Source organism: Eptatretus burgeri, chromosome 13 (genome assembly GCF_056783735.1).
Source record: "Eptatretus burgeri isolate ZD-2024b chromosome 13, Ebu_testis_v1, whole genome shotgun sequence".
Taxonomy (NCBI): domain Eukaryota; kingdom Metazoa; phylum Chordata; class Myxini; order Myxiniformes; family Myxinidae; genus Eptatretus; species Eptatretus burgeri.
In genome coordinates, this window is record NC_140973.1 from 19269347 (window position 1) to 19295865 (window position 26519).

The following is a 26519-nucleotide window of genomic DNA, read 5'->3' on the forward strand; positions in this document are numbered from 1 at the left end:
CATTTCTTCAAGGGGGAAATGATAATTGTCACGTAATTAGATAGGGACACGGGATAGGGTAAGTGTGTCTGCGTAAACCCCTTTTGGTATTCTCTGGAGACTGGCCGTGACGTCACAGGACAGTGCAGCGGATGGCTCCGCCCCGTGATCACGATTGGCAGAAGGCGACGGCGGTGGGCCAATAAACGGCTCGATTGGAAGTGACGAGGACAGGAGGATAAAAAGGTTCTGTTTGGGGTCGAAAAGGAAGAGGAAGAAGATCTGGACAAAAAGATCGTGTTTTTTTGATGTGGAGGCTGTTGCGCGGAGAGCATCCTTGTTGTTGTGCTGATTCGATCGTGTTCTTCATCGTGTCTTGGAGCCTTGCTGAGCCTCATGCCTCACATGCTGAGCCTCATGTTGGCTCTGGGGTTCTGCTGGCCTACACTATGGGGTCGAACGGCGGGCGGACCTGCCTCCCTCTCCTGCTCGCAACTTGGCGCCAGAACTGGTTCCCTGGCGGCTGTGAGCGGACTTGGGCCAAGACCAGGAGGTCGACAGCACCACGGTTTCTCCTGCCCCCCTGACGAGAGCAAGGCCAGCTTGTCCGACGCCGATCCAAGGACAGTTGCGTCCACACCACGGTCCAGCCTGACCACCAGAAATAGCTACGTTTTGTGTGTGTGTTTGTGTGTGTGTGTGTGTGTGTGTGTGTGTGTGTGTGTGTGTGTGTGTGTGTGTGTGTGTGTGTGTGTGTGTGTGTGTGTGTGTGCTTGGCGCCTTAGAGGGTTTGAGATCTCTATATTCATTGGAATTGTCTGTGTTTTTCCCCACGCCCGATCCCACACCATCCCGTAGAATCGCCCCGGATCCCTCTTCTTGCCGAGTCTTGTTATTTCTGGTTAATAGTAAAAACGAATAAACATCATCAACTCAGTGAAAAGCGACTCGTGCCACCTTCCTTGTCCCGTTTGCGGTAGAGCGATTAGAACCGCCATGTTTGGGTTATAAATAAATAAACCGCCTCCATCGTTTCGGCTCATTCTACGTTGGCGGGACTGTTCAAGTCCCGTGGACGTCACAGTACTTCCAGTCTTGCTCTATGGATGCGAGACTTGGACTCTGACCAAGGATCTGAGACGGAGACTTCATTCCTTTGGTTCAAGGTCTCTTCGGAGAATCCTTGGCTATCGCTGGTCGGATTTTGTGTCCAACGAGCGGTTGCTGAGAGAGACTCGGATGAGATTTGTTACCTGCATATTCCGTGAGCGTCAGTTGCGGCTGTATGGACATGTGGCTCGTTTTCCTGACGCTGATCCTGCTCACCAGAGTCTCTCAGCGAGGGAGTCTCATGAGTGGAGGAGGTCAGTGGGCCGACCACGTGCCTCGTGGTTGCAGCAGGTTGACCATCATCTCAAGGAGATGGGGATGGGCCTGGCATCTGCCTGTGGGATGGCCAGACGGAGGCCCCTGGAGTACCGGCGGAAAGTGGACGCAGCGACGCGCTGTTCTGGCATATGCTCCCATACCTGACCTGAATATATCAGGTGAAATGACATTTCGTTCAATTGTAGTTAAGGATCATTTTAAAATTACCTTTAATATAAAAACTGTAGTAGTTGAATCTGTTAATGAAAAAAAGTATGTCGATTTAGATGGTAATGTTTTTTTTTTACAAATTAAATGAGTCATTATTCAACTGAAGATTTTGAAGATTATGAGAGTGATGATCGTATCTCTGTTGGAACAGAAGACAGTTATGATACCGAGAGTTTGTGTTCAAATGATAGTTTTGCAAGTAGTTTTATAGATGATTGTGAAAGCACCAATGAAAGTACCGAAGATAAAAGTTTTACTTTATAAATATGAATAGTATACTACATATTGAGCCCCTTGAATTCCCTGATTCTCGATTTGACAAATTTGAGAATTGTCCTGCATGTGATAGAGTGAGATTAAACACAGAGTCAAAAGCCGATAAACAATGTATATTCTGTGATTATCTTCCAATTAATGATAATAAAAAATATAAAAAGGAATATAATTCTTTTCGATTTACACCAAAAATGAATTACTTTACAAGATTGATTAGAGAAATGAATGTAAAGTATGAGGGTCATAACACCCCTTTCCTTACAATGGAAGAAACTGAACGTATTACAGAAAGGTTCAAAGGATTGTTGTTATATATTATTCACGATTGCTTTTTCAGGGAAATATCAACACAAGATATTGTTACGAATTCTGGTCTGCCTGGCGTGCGAGCGGCCGCGTACCTCTAATGGCAGCCGCGTCGCCCACCGGACAGACAATTCAGTCGTGACCCTCCTGGAACTATCACCAGGAACCAGTCACGGGTGGGGGTTTAACCTCACCACAACCCAGTCCGCATTCTACCCGCGTGAAATAGGGTGAATCGCCGCATGTCGATATACCTAAATACCCGCGCGGGTAACCTACCGAGGGGTTGCACCATGCCGCAGGTCGGCTTAGGACACGAACCGCTTAAGCAGTTCGTTCCGTACTACAGGGATAACCGAGCGGTGTTATCGCCGACCTCGACGGTTCAGATTACTTTACCCGGGTGTTAAAACCCTCACTAATTATTCCACGAGGTAAGGTGGCACTTTCAATAAAGGAAAGGACGCAACGATGGGGAACAGTTCAACAAGCACATTTATTATTTACACACACGTAAGGCAGTCATGCAATATGTACAGCAAGAAAACAATACAACCGAATAAAGCAGGGAATTCTGTACAACACAGTCACTTAAACAGGTTCTACTTACAGATGGCGCCACACCATGCAAGCAAAAGTAAAAAGAAAAGAAAGGACCTTCCTTTCGTAGCCGTCCAGTCCCCCTCCCATGACCGTCAGCGGGGTCGCGCCTGGTTCTGACCTCCCACGCAGCCAGCGAACCCTCTCCGGCACTCCTCGTCCAGACATGCAGGTCCACAACAGGCCGCACTGCGGCGCCTCCCATCGGTGTCTCCACCAACAGGCCGCGCCAGGCCACGAGCGCGGGAACAAGCGAGGAGGAAGGGAGCACGAGCCAAGAAGAGCGCATGAACCGTGAAGAGAGGAGGAGGCCCAACGTGAATCACCGAGAGAGCGAGCCTCGCGTCTGTTCGCCTTTTGTAAGGCGGGGCTCTGCCCTTCGCCGCGCGGGACCCCGCCCGCCGCTCCGCCCCGTTCGCAGCTCCACCTCCCTTCGAGGCGTTTCCAGAAGGCTCTCGAAGGGGGGCGTGCCCCCCACTCCGACCGCCTCACGCCGTGCCTCCACCAATGGGGAGCGAGCTGCCCCGCCCCCTTCCCTTCACACCAAGCGTGGGGAAAACAGGTGGGAAAAACTCCACACGCTTCACAAGAGCTTTTGTTCTGCCAATCCTTCTCGGACGGTTTCCGACGCGGAATCCGTCTTACCATGGTCCGCGGAGGATGGCGTTCGTAAGCGAGCATATTGGTGAAGATGATGGTGATTGTTGTGGGGGTGGTGTGAGCATGGTGGGCGTTGTGGCACAGTTGGTGGCGGTTGTTGTTTGCGTGGAGGTTTGTTGCAATGGTGGCTCAAAATAATGATAGATAAAGAAAAACAGCTATCTCAAAGAGTCACAGCCCGGCTGCCCGGTGAACATGAAGAATTCCATTTAAACAACGGTGGGGACCTATCTGAACACTCACTTACCGGCATAGCTAATCTAAAGAACCTTTATGGTGTATTGCGAATTTCCACAGCCGTAACAATATTGTATAAATAAAATAATGGATTATCTTGAAATTAAACCCGAAATTAGGATAAAATATAGAGTTTCTAAAAAAGCCAATAATAAATTAAATAACCTGTTTTCCAAATATATAAATGAATGATTTTTTACCCATTTCGGAAAATAAGATAAAATTTAACAACCATAAAAATCTTCCAAATTAATTAAGATGTCTCATAGTTGGTTCAAGCGGGTGTGGAAAAACCTGCTTACTTTTAAAGATGCTCCTTACTCCCAACTTTTTGGATTATGATAATTTAATAATTTTCACAAAGTCGAGTTTTCAACCTGAGTATCAACTACTCTCACAAGGTTTTAATGCTGGTCTTCAAAAAGAAGATATAATCGGTTTATTTAAACTTCAAAACAAACTAAATGATTACAACATTGAATATATAATACAACCATTTTGTGATACACAGAGATATAAAAAGAAATCAAAACCGATAACTTGTATTCTTAGTGATAATACGGATGATATACCTTCTCCCCAAGATTTGGATAAATCAAAAAAGGACCTCGTTATCTTTGATGATTGTGTTAATGAGAGAAACCAAATGGTAATGGATAGCTACTACACAAGAGCTATTCTTCTTGTAATTGTATTTATCTTAGTCAATCATACTTTCAACTCCCTCGTCGCTCAATGAGAAACAATGCTAATACTTTTATTTTATTCAACTTAAATTCAATAGATGTAGAACAATTATCTCTCCAAAAATTGTTTATATTATGTAGTAAAAAGGAATTTGGGGATTATATGAAGCACACGACTGAAAAATATCAATATATTGTTGTGAAACAAGATGAGATATAAAGGGATATATTTTTTTATTTTATAAACAATTACATGACAACTATTATTATTAATCTTGTGGGTAAATCTGCTTCTGGAAAAAAAACTTTCATAAATCAAGGTTCTTGTATAGTACAAATGAGAATATTTTTAATTTGCTTAAAAAACACCCCGTGATACGCATTGTATCAACAACAAGTAGAGCAATAAGACCTGGAGAAGTAGAAGGTGAAGATTATATTACTATATTTCAGTAGAGGAATATATGCGATTGAGGAATGAAGTTCAATATTTGAGGAGGTTTCTCTTGGTACAACAAAATATTCACATTGTAAGAGTGAGTTAAAGAAACTAAAATCTGGTGGTCTTGGGATATTAGAAACTAATCCAGAAGGAATGAGACAAATTATTAAACATCTGAGTGGTAATGGGGTTAAGATTTTATCATTCGGTTTTTATGTTGATGAAGAAACTCAACGCAAACGTATGAAAAGCAGAGATACAAGTATTAGTGAAGATGAAATTACAACCCGTATTAATGTTAATCAATAATTTGATAAAATATTTCAAGAAAAGGATTTATTTGAACACATGTACTTTAATGATGAAGAAAAGGAAAATTTCCCTGTTGATCTTTACAATACATTAAATGATATTGTAAATATCATTAAATGATATTTACAATACATTAAATGACAATACATATAAAGTAAATGGATGCAAAAGAAAGAGCAAGAAGATTTAAGGAACATCAAGAGTTGGTTTCAAAAGTTGTAAAACAACAGGAAGACATGAAGAAGAAACAGACAGAAACTAACGGGTGAAGAAGCATTTGAAAGAAAGCAAGATACATTTTTTAAACCACTTTAAAAAACATCCCAAGAAAAAATTATAGATGTTTTCACAGTTCCCACAATAGAATATACTCCTAAAAAACTTCAAATGTTAAAAGATTTCAGTCAAATGACGGAGGAAGAATTAGAGCATATAGGAGAATTAGAATATGATGATGAAGGATTATTTCAACAACTGGAAGAGATTAATCAACCCCCTGATTATATTGTGAATGCTCTTCAAAACAATGAATATTCAGCGGAATCAAAAACCAGATCAGGACTCATTCCAACAGAACAACCAGCAATATTTCATCTTGTTCAAGAAAAGGTATTGATATTTAATGATGAATTAAGGTTCTTGAGTTCTGCTCAAACCCCTGTTAAATTAATCCCCAGATTAATGTTTCTTCTCACAAAAGATGGAAGACAAGGTTCAACTGTGAGGGATGAATCAAAGTATTTTGATAAACCATTGGATATGAAAAATAATGATGACAGAGTATATATTGATCTGCTGAACACTCTAAAATATGGGGTTAGTATTTCTGGTAAAAGTAGGAAAAATGAGAAGGAGAAACACATTATTCAGGCTTTAAGTATCCTTGGTTCAGGTGCTAGTTTTCTTCCAAATGATGCATCACAATTAGGTAAAAGACTTATTGCTGTTAGGTAGTAAGAAGGCTGGAAGTAACAATTGTTTTAATGAAGTATCAGCCATTTTAGACCAGTTTATGAACATGAAAATAATTAATAAATGTCAATACAAAGACATTTTATCTCATTAAATAAGATGTGAAGCACAATCCTTCGTTTTAATTTCACAACAAGCGACCACACATCTTCATTCCCATACCCACTACAACTTGATGCAAAAAAAGAATATGAGGTGTCTTTATTGTCCATGGAAACTTATAATACCTTATTTAATATCACCGAGAAAAATGACAAGTTTAGTTATAATCCAGGAAGTGGATACAAAACGATAACAGTTTCACCCGGAGCATATGAGATTCTCAAATATCGTCCGAAATTGCTCGTCTTATGAAAGAACAAGGTGATGAACCAAAAAATATTGTTATACATATTCAAAAACATACTTCAAAATCAACGATTAAACTACAAGGTTGATTTCACAATTGATAATTCATTTAGAGAGTTATTGGGTTTCTCCTCAAAAAATATTGAAACTAATGGGACATTTTACAGTGACAATGTCATTATACTCGTTCACATTATATTTTTTACTATACTCGCACATCAACGCACAATACTCGTTCAACTATTCTGAAACATAAAGACCTAATTGGTTCAACTGCTTCTGCTGTGGGAAATGTAGCAGGAGCTATAAAGAGTGTAAAATATGCCCAAAAGGAATCTCATAAATTACAAGCAATAAAAGAAATTAAGAAAGGCAAAACTCAGTTGTCTCCCCAAGAACGACAGAAAATAATTCAAATACTTGGGTCAGGGTTTCAAAAGTTTTAACATCTTTTTTCCTAAATAAATACAAGTATGGAAGCAATTGATAGTATCTATGATTTGGATGATACCATTGTCATCTCAAACTCTACTAAAAAAGAAGACTACTTCAAGGTAAATGCAATAACTGGAACAGACTGGAATGCAAATGGAACAAAAAGTTTTGAAATAAATAATCAACAAACTTATTTGAATCTAGCTGAAAGTTTCTTGTGTAAATTTACATTCACGAAGGTTGTGACTAACACAAACGCTCCACTCGTAAATGATTTCTTCTGGAAAATGTTTGATAGTGTTCGTTTGTACATTGGAACACAAGAAGTTGAAGCAGTTGGTTCTGTCTCTGCTACATCTGAAATGATGAAATTTACACTATATTAATTTAGTGATAGAATGGGAAAGGGTGCTGTCGAAGATTTTATTCCTGATGTCAATGGGAACAAACACAGACCCTGGATATAGTTAAAGGAAAGGAATGTATAATGATGACACAAAAGCAGGTAATAGTTTTACTGTGGCAGTTCCTCTTTAAGGTATATTTGGATTTTGTGATCATGATAAAGTTCTGTATGGTCTTAAAATTAGATTTCAACTGCAAAGGAATGATAATGAAAATAGATTGCTTTTTGATGTTGGTAATGCTTTTGGTGATCAGAATAAATTTGTAATTAATTAAATGAGTTTGTATATTAGTGAATATACTCCCAATCTTAAAACAGAAGAGATGTTGAACAGAAGACTTAACTCAAAGAAACCACTCAGTGTATCATACCTCAAAAGAAGATGTCAACACGTTAAACTGAACCAAACCACTAACATGTGGAATTTGGGTGTTCTGGAAGGAAATCCACGATATCTGTGGCTCATTTTTTAAAAAAAAAACCAGATGGTGATACTGCTACTGATAAGAATAATGCATTGAGTGATAATGCTAAGGTGAAAAAAACTTCATGTTTCTCTTGATGGAACATTTTATCCACGAGATAGATTGGAAATTCATTGACGGGTGGTATTTCAGCAGCGGTGAAAACTGCCAACGAGAGGAAGGCTCAACTCCTGGCTAAAAAAAGAATTGGAAAGACATAACAAAGAGTTGGAGAAACAAATTAGTGGAAGTGGTGTAATTGTAGATTTTGCTGAAAAACTTGAAAGTCTGCCTGATAAAGCGAGATTGTTAGTTGGAGATATGCTTTCTTTTATCGCACAAGCAGGTGTAAAATTAACGAAAAGGGGTAATATATTATATCTTTCTCATAAATAAATGAGCATTGATGAGTGGTTTAAAGAATTTGGAAAGAATACAACATCAAATTTAGAACTTATCAAATATTGTAAGAAATTAAAAATTCGTAATGTGGTTATTTGTATGAGAGATGAATTAACAAATGTGTCTGAACATACAAGGAATATTATTATGAACTTAGAAGATAATTATGGGAATTGTTCTCATTGGGTTTTTATTTTTAATAGTCAAGACAAATATTATTTTGATAGTTTTGGTCTTCCACCACCTGTTGAAGTAATAAAATTCTTACAGAATGGTGTTTATCAAACATTTCAAGTCCAAGAATTAAATGCCAAGTGTTGTGGTCAATTATGTCTATATGTGTTATTTCAACTCAACAAAAATAATTTTTTTAATGACTTTTTAATCTAATATAAATGACATGTTGGTAAAGATGGTTCTATCCTTGGTGTATCCCAAGAACTGAATATTGATTTATCAAATTATTACACAAAGGCACAGGCTGAACGAGAGAAATATAGCAAAAAAATATTAATATGAAAAATGCTTATAAATCAATAAATTATCCAAGCCCGACTGACGCGAATGACTTGGTGAGATTAAGTGATTTCTCACAATATATATCCTTAAATAAAACGGCTGTGTATTCCAAAGATACAGAAGTGTTGATTTTATCTCCAGGTCATACAGAATTCACAGTTCCAATTAAAATAAAATTTTATAAAGAAGGGCGTATCATTTGTATGAGAATAGAACGATGGGGATATGATATGAATGATTTCGGGTATAATTTGTCATTTAAAATTAACCTAGAAAACCTGGAACAATTAAATCAGTCTCATAAGGAAGAATATTATCCACTTGGTGCCAAGAATAAATTTTGTGGAAACATGGTTCGCAAACAACAAATAATAGAGTTTAATAAGGGTAAAATCAATAATGGTTTTGCCATAGTTTATATCATGAAAACACAAAGAACAGGATTATATATAATAAGTAAGGAAATACAAAATGATTTAACTATGGGAAGAAGGGGAGGTATTTCCTGTCATTATATTAATCTGTCATATATTTATAATACATAAATGACAGCAAGAAGGCTTCAAGAAAATTATCATTTCTGTGTCCATGCATACCTTCAAGAAAAGGGTTTTCGGTATTTTAATAAATATGTTCTACAACACAGGAATGATGTATTTTCATTAAAAGATTGGCTTTATGCTGATGTTAATAAACCAACAACTTTGGATTTCATTAAAATGTTAAATAATGAAAAAAAATTAAAAGTTAAGAAAACGCAAGGCTCTTTTATAAATTCAGAAGTAATTTTATTGGTTTCCTGTTGTAAATAAAATTTATTTTGGATACAGGAATCACAAAAAATCCTGATGAATATATGTATGATATTCTGTGGGGTGAAAATGATTCAAGGATAGTAAGGGATGAGGAAGGAGTTGAAGAAACTGAGACAAAGGAGGAGAGGGAGAAGAGAGAGAAGGAGGCAAGGGAATAGAGAGAGGTAGAGGAGAGGGAGAAGAGAGAGAGAAGGAATAGAGAGAAGGAGGCAAGGGACAAGAGAGAGAAGGAGGAGAGGGAAAAGAGAGAGAAGGAGGAGAGGGAGAAGAGAGAGAAGGAGGAGAAGGAGAGGGAGGAAAGAGAGAGAATAAATAAACATAAAAATATGGAAACCAGTGAGATTTTAAAAAGATCGAAGGTATATTACAGATAATATATCGATCTCAACGCAGCGAGGAGGAAAAACAAAGAATTGGCAAGTCTATTTGAAATATTTGCGTCAAGACTATTAGCATCAGTTTCAGGGAGAATATATAAACGAGAAAGTGGAGATAAAGAAGAGAAAGAAGGAAAAGATTATATTATTGATGATGTTGGTGTGATTGACTTTAATTAAAGTTTTACATTTTTTTTCTTAAATAAATGGAGGAGAGATTGAAGACATTTCTGAGGATTCTTTATGTTTTAAAAATTAAGATTCAATGTGCATGTTGGAAACTAAAAAGCTTTTCGCACTCTGTAGGAATTTTTCACTTAAATAAATGTAGTTAAGGTCTCAAATGTAAAAATAAAACTAATACTGAAAAGATCTCATATTTTTTAAAGTAAAAATGACAGGGTTATCCAAAAAGACATATGTTCGGTGTGTGGCTCTAAAAAGAGTAAAATTATCTCCAAACACAAACGTCGGGGAGATATACAAAAGTTTTTATCAGGAAGTAAATTTACGACTACTGGAATACCAGGGGAATTACATCTACCAGGGTATTCTTTCTGTGGTCCAGGAACAAACTTGAATAAAAGATTAGATGAGGCTGACAATCCTAAACCATGGAGCAAACCTATCAATAGGGTTGATGAAGTGTGCATGAGGGACGATATTGATTATGGAAATATCACAACGTTGGAAGAAAAACATGAAGCCGATAGAGAAATGTTGTATAATGTCTCTGATACAAAATCCACCTTGAGAGAAAAATTTGATAGGTTCATCGTGAAGAAGATGATCAGTGCTAAATTGAAACTTGGGCTTGGATATTCAAAAAACTTATAGGCTCTAATGATGTCATTAAGATTGAAGAGTAATTAACTAATGAATTACATAAACCAATAATCACAAAGTTTCATAGAAGGAAGGTTTATTCCAAAGAAGTTGATTATATCTGGTCCGCTGATTTAATTGAACTCAATTATGATAAGGGGTACAAATATGCTTTAACCGTTATTGATTTGAGGAGTAGATATGCGTTGGTTGTCCCTTTGAAAAACAAAACAGGTAATACTCTTATGTTAGCCTTTCAACAGATATTTAATAAAAGTAAGTGAAAACCTAAAAAATTGTGGACTGATGAGGGTCCAGAGTTCTACAACAAAACATTTATGAATTTTCTTTAAAATAACAACATTATATTATGCAGCACCTTTAATGAAGGAAAAGCGGTTGTTATTGAGCGATTCAATCGCACTTTAAAAGAGAGACTATATAAGAAATTCACTCAACTCGGTTCTCAACAATGGTTATCTTTAATTCAGGATATTGTGGATAAGTATAATGACATGATTCACACCTCAACGAAAACGAAGTCATCAGAAACATTTACAAAATTAAAATATGAAAAAGAGATTAATGTCAGAAAGCCTAAGTTCAAAGTTGGTGATGTAGTAAGAATATAGAGGTGGAAATCTCATTTTGAAAAAGGTTATACAAAGTTATGGACAAATGAACTTTTAAAAATCATTTATGTAATAGATGCAGTTCCTTGGACTTATAAGGTATATGATTTAGAAGGGGAAGAGATTTTAGGTTCATTTTATTCACAGGAATTACAAAAGCCAAAGATAAATTGAATTTTTTTGGCTCCGCCCCTTTTTAAACTCCACCCCTTTTTACTCCGCCCACACAAGCCCCACCCATGCAAACCCTACCCACAAAAGACCCACTCACAAAAGCCACATCCACACAAGCCCCACCCACATAAGCCACATCCACATCCATCATACCACATAATTAGTGATTAGTTAATTAGTTCCCCACACACAACATGTTTATTTAATTTTAAAAAATTGCTCCACCCACACAAACCCCATACACACAAGCCCCACCCACCCACACAAGCCCCACCCATCCACACAAGCTCTACCCACCCCCCACACAAGCCCCACCCACACAAGCTCCACCCATCCACACAAGCCCCACCCCCCCTGTGCACCCCCACCTTTGACCCACCATCCCCTTCATCCCACTCCCCCTCACCCTTCCCCATACACACGGGGAGGGGGGTGGGATGAGGGAGTTGGTGGGTCGTTGGGGGAACACACCTAACCCCCCTCCCCCTCCTTTGCACTTCCTTTATTCTTTTTTTATAATTAAGAATTAAATAATTAAAAGCAAAGCAAATATAATTAATCAAGATTGAAAATATTAAACATTTTTCTTTGGATAAATATTCAGTTGCGAGAATGGACGATCTTCCCAGCACTCTGCTTCAGATGTCTTGTGATTTTGAAACTCGATCAACATATTCTGTTCAAAACAAAGAGTGAAGAACAATTAGGGTATATAAAGATGATTATATTATGATATTAATAAAATAATAAATTAAACATTTACCTCCAGAAGATCGAGTTTTGTGTCCATTTCATCCAGATGAGCATTTAAATCAGAACAAGTTGGAAATTAATCATCACCCCGTGGAATTTCAACATCTTCCCATTCAAGGTTGCGAAATTCATTCGCTTCACCACCCATGTATGATTCAGTTTTAATGCTGAAAACAAAAAGCAAGTCGTCAAAAATTACCACCAAGTTGTGGTATTGATTTTAAATAAATTACCACAATGTCACATAAAAGGTTGTGTCTAAGATGAACAGAAAGAGACAGAAAGAGACAGAGACAGATAGAGAGAGATAGAGAGACAGAGACACACATACACATACACACGCACATGCACACACACACATATACACACAAATGCACACATATACACACACACACACACACACACACACACACACACACACACACACACACACACACACACACACACACATACACATATATACACACACACGGAGACAGAGACAAAGTGATAATTTCTCACCTTGGACTCGTCATTCAAGATCAAAGGACGTGAGAGGACTTCTTGCCTTCCAAGAAAAATATCATTCAAATCTCTTCTGAACGATTGAATGTCTTTAAGAAAGTCGTTCATTTTTATCCACTCATCGTGTAATTCAGATAACTCATTTTCAACATCAGTTATGAACGATGTTCATATTGGGGACAACCTGTTAGAAAAAAAAAACAATAATTATTCGTCGTATAGTGATTTAATTCTGTTTTAAACAACAAATAATGAATTGGGTTGAGATCCCACCTGTCATCTTGTGAAAACGATTGATCTGCAAGGTTGTAGTAATAATCTGAACGCTCTATTTTCGTAATAAAACATGAACGAGAAGTTGCTTTAAATAAGCAACTTGATGACGTAATGGGAGATTTCACAACAATGGTTTTTCCAGGGTATGTTCCCACAGAGGAAATGACTTCGGAATTTTTTGGCTTGGTTCGGGCGAGGCAGTTTGGCTGACTCCAAAATGACTCATTTTAACATGAAAATGAAACATCTTGCTTTGAATGATTTTTGATAAAACCTAAGTTTAAAAGCTGATTTTAGCTAAACTTTGTTCTGTTAGTGTTCTGATGATTTAAAATATAACCACGAGAGACAAGGGCACAGAACATTTCCTCATTTTCATGGCACGACTGTGTTCTAAAAACACTTCCCCATTTTACAAAACTCACCCTAACAGCCCTTTCTTTCCTGCTTGAAGAGATAAAGTGAATATAATAAAAAAATTAATTTATTCCCTAGAGTAGAACATGGACAAATATTCATTGGTTCACTCTTTGAGTGGAATGAAAATATGAAAGGAAAGAAGTGCTTTAATCAGTAAGTCTCAATTTTACATCTACTTGTATGTAAGGGGGAGAAAATCGGTCTCCTATTTTGGGCTTTTGGGGCTTGAGTCAGTCTCAATTTTACATTTGCTTGTATGGGAGGGGGAGGAAATCAGTCTCAATTTTACATTTGCTTGCATGGGAGGGAAGGGAATTGGTCTCAATTTTACATTTGCTTGCATGGGAGGGAAGGGAATCAGTCTCAATTTTACATTTGCTTGTATGAGAGGGGGAGGAAATCAGTCTCCTGTTTTGGGCTTTTGGGGCTTGAGTCAGAAAGTTTTTTTTCCTTTTACCCCATTCGTTTGAATGGTTGCCTCAGAAGCCCCATATATCATATATCATATATATATATATATATATATATATATATATATATATATATATATATATATATATATATATATACATGTCGGGGATTGTATGTACTCTAACAGCAACCAAACATGTCTACTAGTGTTTGGTTAAAACTCTTGAGTTAATTGGAAATGGGGAAAGGATAAATCTTCCCAATGTTTATCTGTGCACTGTCAAGGAACTTGTTTTTTTCAGCCAAAGGGCTGGCACTGTTACAACACAGCTGGTCTTGTTGACTGTTTGAAATGGCCTTGCTGATCGGGCAGCTGGGCTACCTGGAATCTGTTGGATCACTGCCCAGAACTGCTAAGGCCCAACAACATGTAGGAGGCTACCTTTGAAAATTCTTTAAGGGAATCAAGGGTGTTGTTTCTGCACTTTCTGTGCTCTCTTATCAGCAGTACTGACAGGAGAATGCTATAAATTAATGAATGGTAATAAATCTTCTTTGACACACAGTTATTCAGAGGTCGCAATAAACTGAATATAAGGCAGTGCCGAAAGACAGCTCACCAGAGGATTAGGCTGGGTGGACTATTGTGTTCAAAGCCTGTTGTCTCCATATGCATATGTCTGATGTGTAATAAAACCTTCTCTACCAAGATCGGTGGGAACAAAGCTTGATCTTAATCATTGTGGACCTCACCTGGATCTCAACAATTGGCGCAGCGAGCAGGGGCAAGCCGGATCGAGGAGGAGCTCGAGAGCCCTGGTGAGACAAAGGAGGAAAGAGCCGGCCAGCTTAAGGAAAAGGTAAGAAAGCTGCCTCCTTTCTCACACTGGGGATACTCGCTGCTCTCTGAGATCTGTCCTTGCCCTTACAAAACGAACCAGGGGAGAAGGAGGTTTATTTTGCACATCGGAAAGGGGTACCCGGGAAGGTAAGGGCCCATTGGAAGGTTGAGGGGAACCCCAGGACACTCCTTTGGGAGACCGTGGGGGAGACCCAAGAATACGCCAGGGCCAGGATCCGAACGGGAGATTGAGGGGAGGGAAAGGTGTGAAAACCCCTGACCCAACCCAAAGGATTCCGTTGGGAGGGTGAGGGAGCAGGAAGTGTGCATTGGGAGTGTGAAGAAACACCCCAGGCGGAAAACACTAACCCGGCCCAAGAAAACTCTAGGAAGGATCAGTGAAATAAGGAAATATGGGAAATAAGACGTCAAAATCAATAGAGGATAAAGATATCCGTGTGAAATAAGGAGGGAACAGGTTGGAATCCTGTACCATAGAGAGGGAAGGTTAGAGGCCTTCATTGGGTTTTGAGGCTTAAGGTGGCTGATTGAAAGGGATTTCGGTCCCGACGTAAAAGGAGAAACGATTTACAGCTATTAGGCGGTTGGTAAGATAAGAACAAAAGATGGGGAATAACTCTGCAAAGAACATAGAGTTACCCAAAGGAACAACACTTAAAGTTATCGGTGAAAGTGGAAAACACTGGAGAGCGTTTGCAGCGTGGCTAACGGAGTCACAAAGAGAGACAGGACGTAAGCGATTCGATTCAGAGGGAATCTTGAACCAACGGAAAAAAAAAAAACACAAAGTTAATGAGCCAGGAGAAGGACTGTTTGTAGAGTTACCTGTTTGGATGTATTTGTGAATACAATGTGGTGGGGAAGGTTGAGTTTTATGTTAGACGTAAGTTGAGTGTTCCAACCTGGAACTTGTATGTGTGGAACAACTTGTATGTTTGTATGGAGATAATGATTGGTCGTCATCGTAAATGTGAAGACTTTGGAGGAGGTGAATTGTGCACACCAAATCCGGAGGAAGGACGATGATGACCGATTCTGCACGTGTTGTTAATTCAGTGATGGGGTCATTGTGTGTGTGTGTGTGTGTGTGTGTGTGTGTGTGTGTGTGTGTGTGTGTGTGTGTGTGTGTGTGTGTGTGTGAGTGTGTGTGTGTGTGTGTGTGCGTGCGCGTGTGTGTGTGTGTGTGAACTCGATGGGGAATTGAATAATTAAAACCACTTCAGCAGACAGTTTGGGGATTATGTGTGAGAATTCCCTACAGTACTCGTGCTGTGGGATGTCAAATGGACCAACGTTCGGGTTTTCTCATGGTCTGATAAACTCTGTATGCTGTTTTGGCTTTGAACACTGTACGTACGTGATAAATGGATGGTCTCCACGGAGCATCATTTTGATTTCAAATTCAAATTCAGTTCTGTTTCCACTTTGCATGTTTCGTAAGGCTGATCGACGTTACGGGTTCGTTTTAACGTCAGTTTCGATTCTGGTTTCATTGTTGGGGTCATTAAGCATGTTTCATACTTGATTTTCGTAAATCTGGGAAAAAAACTGTTATTTTATGGGGTTTTGCGAGTCACGTGACGTGCCGTCGGATTTAACAGGCGCGACGAAAGCACGAAATCGTCCCGTCGAAGGACAGCTTATCGTGAGGGTTTACGAGATGGATTAGCACATTTTACAAAGTTTGGGGACGCCCTTCTTAGGATTCTGTAAAAATTCCGATTTAAAACGAACGTATTTGAGATGTCGTCAAATATTTGTTACGTGAGTTTGATCGTAAAAACCAACGCGCTGATAAGACGCATTGCTCATGTGAGTGCGTGATGACGTAATCACGCATGGGCCCAGCGCGCTTTGATAAGCTTGAAAGTGCAATTAACACCCTGCTGTGAACGTGCCTGTGTGTCGAGCAATGTACGAGAATTTCTCGAGGCGGCTGATTTTGAATATGGTGGACAAACTAGATTTTAAAGAGATAGCTTTGTGGTAAAATTAATTAATAAGGACATTAACGTTGACGTTTCAAAGCATCGCTCGATTTTTTTGTTTCGAGGCGAGTGCACGCGCTATCGGAACATGGAAGCGACAATGCTTTGAAACAAGGCTGTAATATATATGTTTGTTCCGGTTGTTGTTGTTGTTGTTGATTGGGCTTCGTGACCAAAAGAGGAAAAGAGAAAAAAAAAAAAGAGACGCGGAAGAGGCGCAGGACCGAGGGATTTAGGATGGATGGAAAGGGGGATTTAAATACTTTGAACAAGGAAGAGATTTTATTTAATGTGGGTTTATCTTTTAGCCGCGTCTCGCGTAGTGAACGCCGGCTCTAAGAGAGCTCCGCGTTGTTCTTCTTATTATTCTTCTTCTGGTGAAGACAAAACCTTTAGGACGTGGCTCTTGGACACATTTGTCCTTGTTTGCATGTCAGACATCCAAAAACAAGGACGTTTGGTAGGCTATGCACTTATCAGGATAGAGGTGTTTTTGTGAAAAATTACGGGCGGAGCTCGTGCTGTTTGAACACGCAGCCATCGTGGGCCTTGACGAGGGAGCGTTTCGATTCTCTGCCTGTCGGGGTCGAGCTGTTTGTCTGGAAGCGGACAGAAAAGCATGTCTGTTGTCTTTATATGAGCCTCTATCTGTCAGGATAAATTCATTGGATTTGGGAAGCATAAGCGGAATTAAAGGGATGTAGAGGAATGGTTGCTTAGCAACGACATCGATCTGGAAGGAATGGAATTGGCTTTGCACTGCACTCACTGTCGACTACGATGAAACAGGGCAGGATTATGAATACGTGGCCAAAGCACATAGAGATTACACCGTCAAACGCTCTCTGATGACAACCAACCGATGGATCGGGAAGGAAGGAGCGGCGGTGGAGGTGAAACAAGCCGCCAGAGAGCGCGAACTAATGAAGCACAGAGAAGGACTAACACCGTACATCTCAATGGCAGTTAGTAACGGACATAGTGCAGGGGAGTTAGGAAGAATGGTGAACAGATTGAGATGCGCCCCAGAACCACAAGATGGGGCAACGAACACCAGAACACTTTACAGGCCGTCAGACAAGGAGATGGATGGAAGGTATGCTTGCCTGATCAAAATCTACAGTAGTGTACAGTAAGGTCTCTGGCCTTCACATCCACTCACCACGCACCCAGAGCAACTTCCAGTCCTGCAAGCTCTAGTCATGGTGGGAGCCTCATACGGAGGTATCATTTAAAAATAATCTTTTACACAAATACTTGTCATTATGTTGCAGTTGACTGCAGTGTTCAGTGCAGTGGCATGCTGTAAACCTTGTAGTAACGGAGACAGTGACAGAACCTTTGACGACACAACATGCAACTCCTGGTACTGACACTACTCCTTTGTGGGGGGGACCTATCACTAGGCAACACACTAACACACTCAAGCCAAAGAAACCGTATACACCTCCGTGGCAAAGGGGGACACGGAAATGAACCAGTACCAACCCCACAGCGACATAGGAGGGGAGCGGCTGGAGAAAGAATGGAAGCAGGTGAATACGCAAGGTTGGGGAAAACATACAACCAAGAACTAGATAAGGTAAAGATATTTTCAAAGGAACCTGGCAAGACCGCACCACTCATTTCCAGAGGGCTGACAACCATCCAGCCACAGCAGCTCATAGAACTGTCTTGCGTCCAAGCCGAGGAAACTTACGATTTGATAGAACGAAACGAGGAAATAAAATCGATTAGATGGTCTTATGCTATGACAAAACCTGTTTGGAGGGACGTCAGAAAATGCAGAAAAGACAGAAGTGGCTTGGCAGAACAAAACGCAAGACAAAACCCAGCGGGGGCACTTTGCACAAATAGGATTCATATGGGGTCAACACGCATCTCTAATTACCCAAGTTCCATGGGCCCCTAAAGAACCCTTTTGGAGTACAGTTGTGAAATCTTGTGAAAATACAGTAACCTCCCAGAGAAGAACACATTTCACTTATAGGTGTTTTCACCTATAAGGCTTGAAGCTCTCACTAGCGATCGAGTGGAACGCAAGGAGGGTTACGCAGGGTGGAGATCTATATTTCATGACTGGGGAGACTGGTTACTGCGCCTGGTAGGGGCAGCAATCCTAATCATCATGGGAATCATTTTTGGAGTATTTCTGATCAAACGTCTCATTTCCATTTGTCTAAAGAAATGCTGTGAAGCCTCACCCCTCACCCAGGCCATCATAATAATTAACAGCGAACTCAGGGAGGAAGACCCCGAGGACCTCGATATGGGGCCACAACCTGACCCGACCCCCAGCAGCTGAGGAGCCAACAAGGTGTTCTGGCGGAGGGGCGCCCTGGGGAAGACTCTTCCAGGTATTACTGATTACTCAACGAACTTTCAAGTGTGAAGGTAAGCCTGCTTGGATACACTTTTCACACTGCAAACTTGCCATCCCAACAGAGGAGGAGGTTGTGCAAGAATGAACCCATTACAGCAAATCCTAGTTGCTATAATTGCCTTCTGGATGGGAAGCTGGGAAGTGGAAGGGCAAATTGATAACTGGACAATCCAACCCATCCAACAGAGGGGGAAAAGAGCAATTGGGAACCACACTGAACATTTACATGAGTTGGGAGTACATGGGATAAATACATTCTTACTTTTGTCGCACAAATATGCTACATTGAGTAATAAGACTAAGTGCTGGGTGTGTGCTTATCTCCCGCACTCCTCACAAACGGGTTTGCCATTATCTGTGATCCCATTTGAGGAAATAGACTATTGTGGTGCTGCTTGGTACAACAACTTTAATTTGACTAAAACAACCGGTAACTCATCATGTGTAGACTTTACAGGTGCGTGGTACCCTCCTTTTAATTTAAAGAAAAGACCTCCGTACTTCAGAATCACATATAAGCGTATGGGGTTTATCTGCCTTACTTGGACAAAGCCTCATGCCAGATTTCAGGCAGGGAACTCCACTTGTAATATATCAATAGAGATAAATGACTTACCAGACAAGAGGAAAGGAGACAATGGAACATACCCGAAGGTTGCATCTAATGGCACATATTTTGTGTGTGGGTATAGAGCCTACCCATGGCTGCCAAACAAATGGGGCGGTTCATGTTATCTAGCTTACGTCATTCCGCACATGCGTTTGTTCACTGGCCCATTCTCTGAGATAGATCAAACACGACGTAAGAGAGCTATATCAGATGGGGCATATGCAGCAATGATAATTTTCCCCCGATATGGGGCCTGGGTGGCAGGAAGAGAACTTATCAGCATGGCATCAACATTGGAAATAATGGGGAACGATACCGCTGATGGGTTTGAAAAAATTAGCGCGGAGCTGGTCGCATTAAGGACTACTGTAATGCAAAATAGAATAGCTTTAGACATGATTCTAGCTGAGAAAGGGGGAACATGTGCTGTAATTGGCAAAGAGTGTTGTACGTACATCCCAGATAATTCAGAAAACATTAATGACCTCGCGGGTCACATAAGAAAAGAGGCGAGCAAATATAAAGACTACAGTAGTGATAACATGAGTAGCTGGTTAAAGGGATTGTTTGGGGGTTGGGGAGGAAGTGTTTTAAGATTCTTTATAACAATCCTGATAATCATCGTGGCAGCCTTTATATTGCTGATGCTTTTCAAGGTGATTGCCCAAAAGGCCATTGGAAAGTGTTTTTCAGGATGGACAACAAAGCCCAGTACCCAGCTAGTACAGACGGAGATGGCTCCGGTGAACACTGCTGGACTGCTGCCATCCTCAAACCTCCCTGCACTTACACCTACCCCCCCCCATTCCAATACTATGTACCCCACCCATGTCACCCCAACCCACGAACAATGAAACATATTGTAACCTTGCAGTAGTCGCCGATCCATTACTCAGGCTTCCTCCGAGTGATGAACAATTGCTTCAACTCACATTGGACGAATGTCTTTCGTTGCTTGCACCAATTGAAGGGCTAGGTAGAAATACCATTTGATTTGCCTTGTTGGTAATTGCTGGCAAGTTGTGCCTTCATTATACTCTGGCTTGCAGTTTATCAAATATCTTTTTGCTTTGTTCATAAAGAACATTACATTTATATACTTTAACACTGCCTTACTTGTTGTTCATGAAGTTCATTAAGCGGCAATATGTAATCAAATATTTAATGGAACGTATATTCCTGTATAACTTCATTCTTGTTTAGCCATGAGCAATTCTTGTACGAACAGCTTTTGGGAGTGCTTGGCTTTCTTATATTCTATGTTTAAATGTTGCGATATTTCCCGATTTCCCTTGTTGAAGACTTGGGGTGTTAGTGGACCGGTTGGAAAGTGGGTAGGAACCCCCTTTTGGGCTAGGGGGCGCAGATGGAACTCCCGACCGTCATGGACTATTTGGAGCTAAACATAAGGATGGCCCACCCACTGGGGGTTGCTATCTGCTGACCTGCCGACCTGCGGATGCTCCATTTCTCCATTTGTAGTTTCTTTTGCAAATGTTTCAAAGACACAAGAGGAGGGAGATGTCGGGGATTGTATGTACTCTAACAGCAACCAAACATGTCTACTAGTGTTTGGTTAAAACTCTTGAGTTAATTGGAAATGGGGAAAGGATAAATCTTCCCAATGTTTATCTGTGCACTGTCAAGGAACTTGTTTTTTTCAGCCAAAGGGCTGGCACTGTTACAACACAGCTGGTCTTGTTGACTGTTTGAAATGGCCTTGCTGATCGGGCAGCTGGGCTACCTGGAATCTGTTGGATCACTGCCCAGAACTGCTAAGGCCCAACAACATGTAGGAGGCTACCTTTGAAAATTCTTTAAGGGAATCAAGGGTGTTGTTTCTGCACTTTCTGTGCTCTCTTATCAGCAGTACTGACAGGAGAATGCTATAAATTAATGAATGGTAATAAATCCTCTTTGACACACAGTTATTCAGAGGTCGCAATAAACTGAATATAAGGCAGTGCCGAAAGACAGCTCACCAGAGGATTAGGCTGGGTGGACTATTGTGTTCAAAGCCTGTTGTCTCCATATGCATATGTCTGATGTGTAATAAAACCTTCTCTACCAAGATTGGTGGGAACAAAGCTTGATCTTAATCATTGTGGACCTCACCTGGATCTCAACATATATATATATATATATATATATATATATATATATATATATATATATATATATATATATATATATATATATATATATATATATCTTGTTTGTGTGCACATAGCCTGACCCTAGGAACAATTAACACGTATGCACAAATTGGTGGAGATCTTTGGGTAAAATGGGTAAGCCTTGTTTTTTTCCGATGAATTCCAGACATACACACCGAGAGAATTGCCTTATTTAATATAGTCAGATAAAGTCGTGTTTCCTTCAACCATTCCTCGAGCTTAGTCTAGAATCAATCTCATAATTCTACGCTCTAACCCTCCCTATGGCACCTTTGTCCTTCCTTAGATGTGGTAACCAAATCCAAACACAATATTCCAGATGAGGCCCCATTAAATTCCTGTACAATGTTAACTTTACCTCTTGATTTGTAATTTATCCCCTCATGAATACAATCTGAAACCCTGTTGGCTTTGCCTGTAGCTGCCTGTCACTGTGCTGTCCACTTATCCCCCCTCCCCACCTCCCTTTTTGATTTTATTCCCGATGATGGTGGATAAATGACACAGATCTTGGCCCAAGAGGCTACAAGGTGCAATGGCCATATAATTGAATGTGACCTGGGATTTCTTAATAAGCTGTGTATGAAATTTTCCAAATCGAGTTAAACCTGAGCTATCAGTGGTTTCATGAATATAAGTGGAGGAACTATGAGAGTGAATGAATTGCACCATCTCATTCACTTTATTCTTGCACAGTTGCATTGTATTTGGATTTTTGTCCAATATGCATTTCTGATTCGTTGAAAGTTGAAGTGTGTTTTTTTTTTTTCTACTTTATACTGTAAATGAAATCTCAAATTGATGTATTGTATACACTGAATGTCATTTTACATTGAAAGTGTGCATTACAATGGATGTACCTTTATTTCACAGTCACTTTGTCAGTTTCATTTTTTTTTCAATCGTGGCACAATTTATTTGAGATAACTCTTGGTAACTGGAAAGGCGCTCAGTAGGGCATGTATCTCTGCCAGGCACAACAATTTACATTTTGCATCCCACTGATAGGCCGCATCTGGATTCGGACTTGAACCAAAATTGAATTGGCTTGTTCTTGTCACCTATCCAACTCATCCACCAAGTTTTGTCATAATCCGTCCACACCTTTTTGAGATATCATGCTAGATGTCGTTTTTTAGCACCATTTCTCAATGGTGATGAATCACTTAAAAAATTATCGGAACCAGATCAAAATCTTCACCAAAATCCCATGAAATCGTTCTTGTGACACACCCAACCTGTCCACTAAATTTCGGCCGAATCCGTCCATAACTATAGGAGAATCTTGCTTACAAGCAGACAGATAGACAGACAGCCGTGAAAACATAGAGTTCGTGAAGCATCTCTGGCACTCTGAATAAATTACAAGCATTCTGGGGTAGTTTACATCATTTCAAGGAGCGTATTGTGAGATGAAGGATTTGTCACTCCTTGGGTGTCATTTCCCAGGTCTCTGTTTATGCGCCAACTGAGGCGAGTGATCTCACCGTGAAGGATGCATTCTATGCCACGCTCGAGTCTGTGGTTGATCAGTGCCCCAGACGAGATACACTTCTAGTCTTGGGGGATTTCAATGCATCGACTGGAACTGAAAGGGATGGTTATGAGATGTGTGTTGGTCCCCATGGGTCAGGAACTATGAACCAGAATAGCACTAAGTTCCTTGACTTTGCAAGAAGTCATGGACTTAGGGTGGCCGGTTCATGGTTTCAGCGCCCACAAGCTCATCGCTGGGCTTGGTATTCCAACACTGGTGGTGTGGGAAAAGAGATTGACCATGTGCTCGTTAATGGTTGCTGGAAGATGATCCAGAACTGCAGGGTCTTTATCTTCAATTTCATGCATTACTTATCTATTGAAATATGGATGAAAGATATACAATAAATTGTAATGTAGAAAATAAATGCAGATAAAAAACATGGCAAACAGGAAGGAAAATTAGAGCCAGTGCGTGACGCAGCTTGATGGAAAAATTATATTGATGGGTAACTGAATATACGGTATAATTGTATCGGAAAAAAAAAACATGGATCTGAAGATACTATAAAGTTTTAAACCTCACCAGCATCTGAGAAGATTCCTGAGTCGTGACAAGCAGTGGAAAGTGAAAAATAAGCACTTAATTATGGAGTAGCACTGGGTGGCGGTCGTGCAGACGACGATACCAAACTGTAAACACGAGGTGTAGCTGTCATCGCTAAAATCTGGGGCAGGGTACATATTTTTCTTCAATTTCTATCGATGGGAACGATTCTAGATGTCATAACTTGATGACGACTGTATGTTACCTGACTGTGTACATTCAGTGGCTGTGATGAATCTTGAAAGTGTTGTTGTTTTTGTTGTGGGAAGCTATGAGGAGATCCGGACGTTTCCCGTGTCCTCGTAATGTGATCAGATATCACCTTGATTGAGTGAATTAAAGCCTCTAGAGTGAAATCGGCTTGTTTCTGTTTTACAACAATTTAATTCACTCAATCCGACACCACGGACAAGTTCCTCAAACCGGAGAGATTCGACGCCGATCTGAACTCAAGCACGGAAGTTAAGCAACGGCTCTATTGGCATCGAACCTTCTCGAACTTTCTGGCAGCCATCGCTACTCACGACCCGGACAAGCTGAACATGCTCATTAATCACGTAGCACCTTCAGTCTATGAATACATCGCTGAGTGCGAAACATACGACGCTGCTGTTAACGTTCTCAAAGCACTCCATGTTAAGCCCACGAACAAGGTGTTTGCAAGACACGTGCTTGCTACACGCAGACAGGAGGCGGGAGAGACGCTCGATCGATACGTGCAAGTTCTGAAGCAGATAAGCAAGGATTGTAACTTCCAGCCCACAACTGTGGAGCGGTGTAGAAACAACTCAATACGCGACTCTTTCATACATGGACTGCAATCGGCTCACATACGACAACACTTGCTGGAAAATGAAACCTTGGGCCTTCAAACAGCTTTCGACCAAGCTCGCGAATTTAGAGATGGCCCAGAAACATTCCGAGTCCTATGGGTGGCCTGTCCCTCCTGTTAATGCTGCTGCTGCTGTGGAGATTGGAGAATCATCTCAAGAAGTTCTGGAAACAATAGCGGCAGCGAATCCATCTGTGGAGGGAAACACCACTACGACGGCCACTTTTGCTGCCGTGAATACTAAGTGTTTCTTCTGCAGACATAATAGGCATCCTCGTAGAAAATTCCCTGCAAGAGATACTACATGCAACAGCTGCGGAAAGAAAGGCCACTTCTCTAAAGTGTGCAGGTCCGCTTCCTCTAAACTAACCTCGGCGGCTATCCCCACTCTGGCAATACTCTCTGCTGCTTCGCCGGATTGCCTAGCTAAAGCTGTTGTGAAAGTGCAGATCAATGGACACAGCTTTCATCGATACTGGAAGCTCCGAAAGCTTCGTGAGCGAAAATTTGGTAAAAACCCACAAGTGGAAGCTCTTCCCTGCCAACAGTAAAGTTTCCATGGCCTCCACTTCCCTATACTCAAATGTTCAGGGATATTGCAATGTTGAGCTGATCTTATCAGAACATACCTACAGTGATGTTCGGCTGTTAGTACTCCAGGACCTATGCGCTGACCTCATCCTGGGTCACGATTTCTTGAAACAGCATTCGAGTGTTGAGATTCCCTTTAGTGGAGCCAAGCCATCTCTAGAAGTTTGCGGACTTGCCACTGTTTATCCACCTTCGTTGTTTCGCCAACCTAACTCCCGATTGCAAGCCAATAGCCGTGAAGTCACGGCAATATACCGGCGCAGATACCAAGTTTATTGAATCCGAAACCAAGAGGCTTCTTGAAGGAATCATTGAATCTAGCGAGTCTCCATGGCGTGCCCAAGTATTAGTTACAACCAACCATAATCATAGAAAGCGGATGGTCATCGATTACTCACAAACAATTAACCGTTGCTCTCTACTCGATGCCTACCCATTGCCGCGAATAGGGTAGGAAATGTAGCTAAATATCGGATATTTAGTACAATCGATTTGCGCAGCACCTATCATCAAATTCCCATAACAGAAGAAGACAAACCATTTACAGTGTTCGAAGCCTGTCAAAAACTATATCAGTTCCGCCAGATTCCATTTGGCGTTACTAATGGCGTCGCAAGCTTCCAGAGGATAATCGACAACGTTATCTTGGAGGAGAATCTAGAGAATACCTTTGCTTACGTGGACAATGCCACGGTGTGTGGAAAGAACCAGGCAGAACATGATGAAAACCTGAATAAATTTCTCAATACCACTAAGTATAATCTGATATTTAACAATGACAAATGCGTATTCTCTGCAAAATCTGTCGACCTCCTCATCTACACAATTGAAAATGGAACAATTAAACCAGATCCTGAGCGCCTTCGATCACTTCAGGAGCTTCCGCCCCCACACGATATGCCCTCGTTGCGTCGGGCAATGGGAATGTTTGCGTATTACTCACAGTGGATTGCAAACTTTTCTGAAAAGATTCGTCCCCGAGTACAATATAAAAGCTTCCCTCTATCATTAGCTGCTGTTGAAGCTTTCAAACTTCTCAAGCAAGACATCGCCAACTCCATTGTGATGGCTGGAGATGAAACTGTCCCTTTCATAGTTGAAACCGATGCTGCCGATCACGCAATTGCTGCTACGCTTAACCAGTCTAGCAGACCTGTTGCATT

At 40.6% G+C, this 26519-nt stretch overlaps 1 long non-coding RNA gene across 1 annotated transcript in view; it reads right to left on the reverse strand.

The window, feature by feature from the left end:
* Positions 1-11854: 11854 nt before the first annotated feature.
* Positions 11855-26519, reverse strand: part of LOC147013991 (uncharacterized) — a 34954-nt gene continuing 20289 nt past the window's right edge. The window contains exons 2-4 of the long non-coding RNA XR_015050600.1: positions 12721-12907; positions 12230-12386; positions 11855-12142 (exon numbers count right to left, since the gene is read on the reverse strand). This is a non-coding gene — a long non-coding RNA (uncharacterized LOC147013991). The remainder of the gene's footprint in view (positions 12143-12229; positions 12387-12720; positions 12908-26519) is intronic.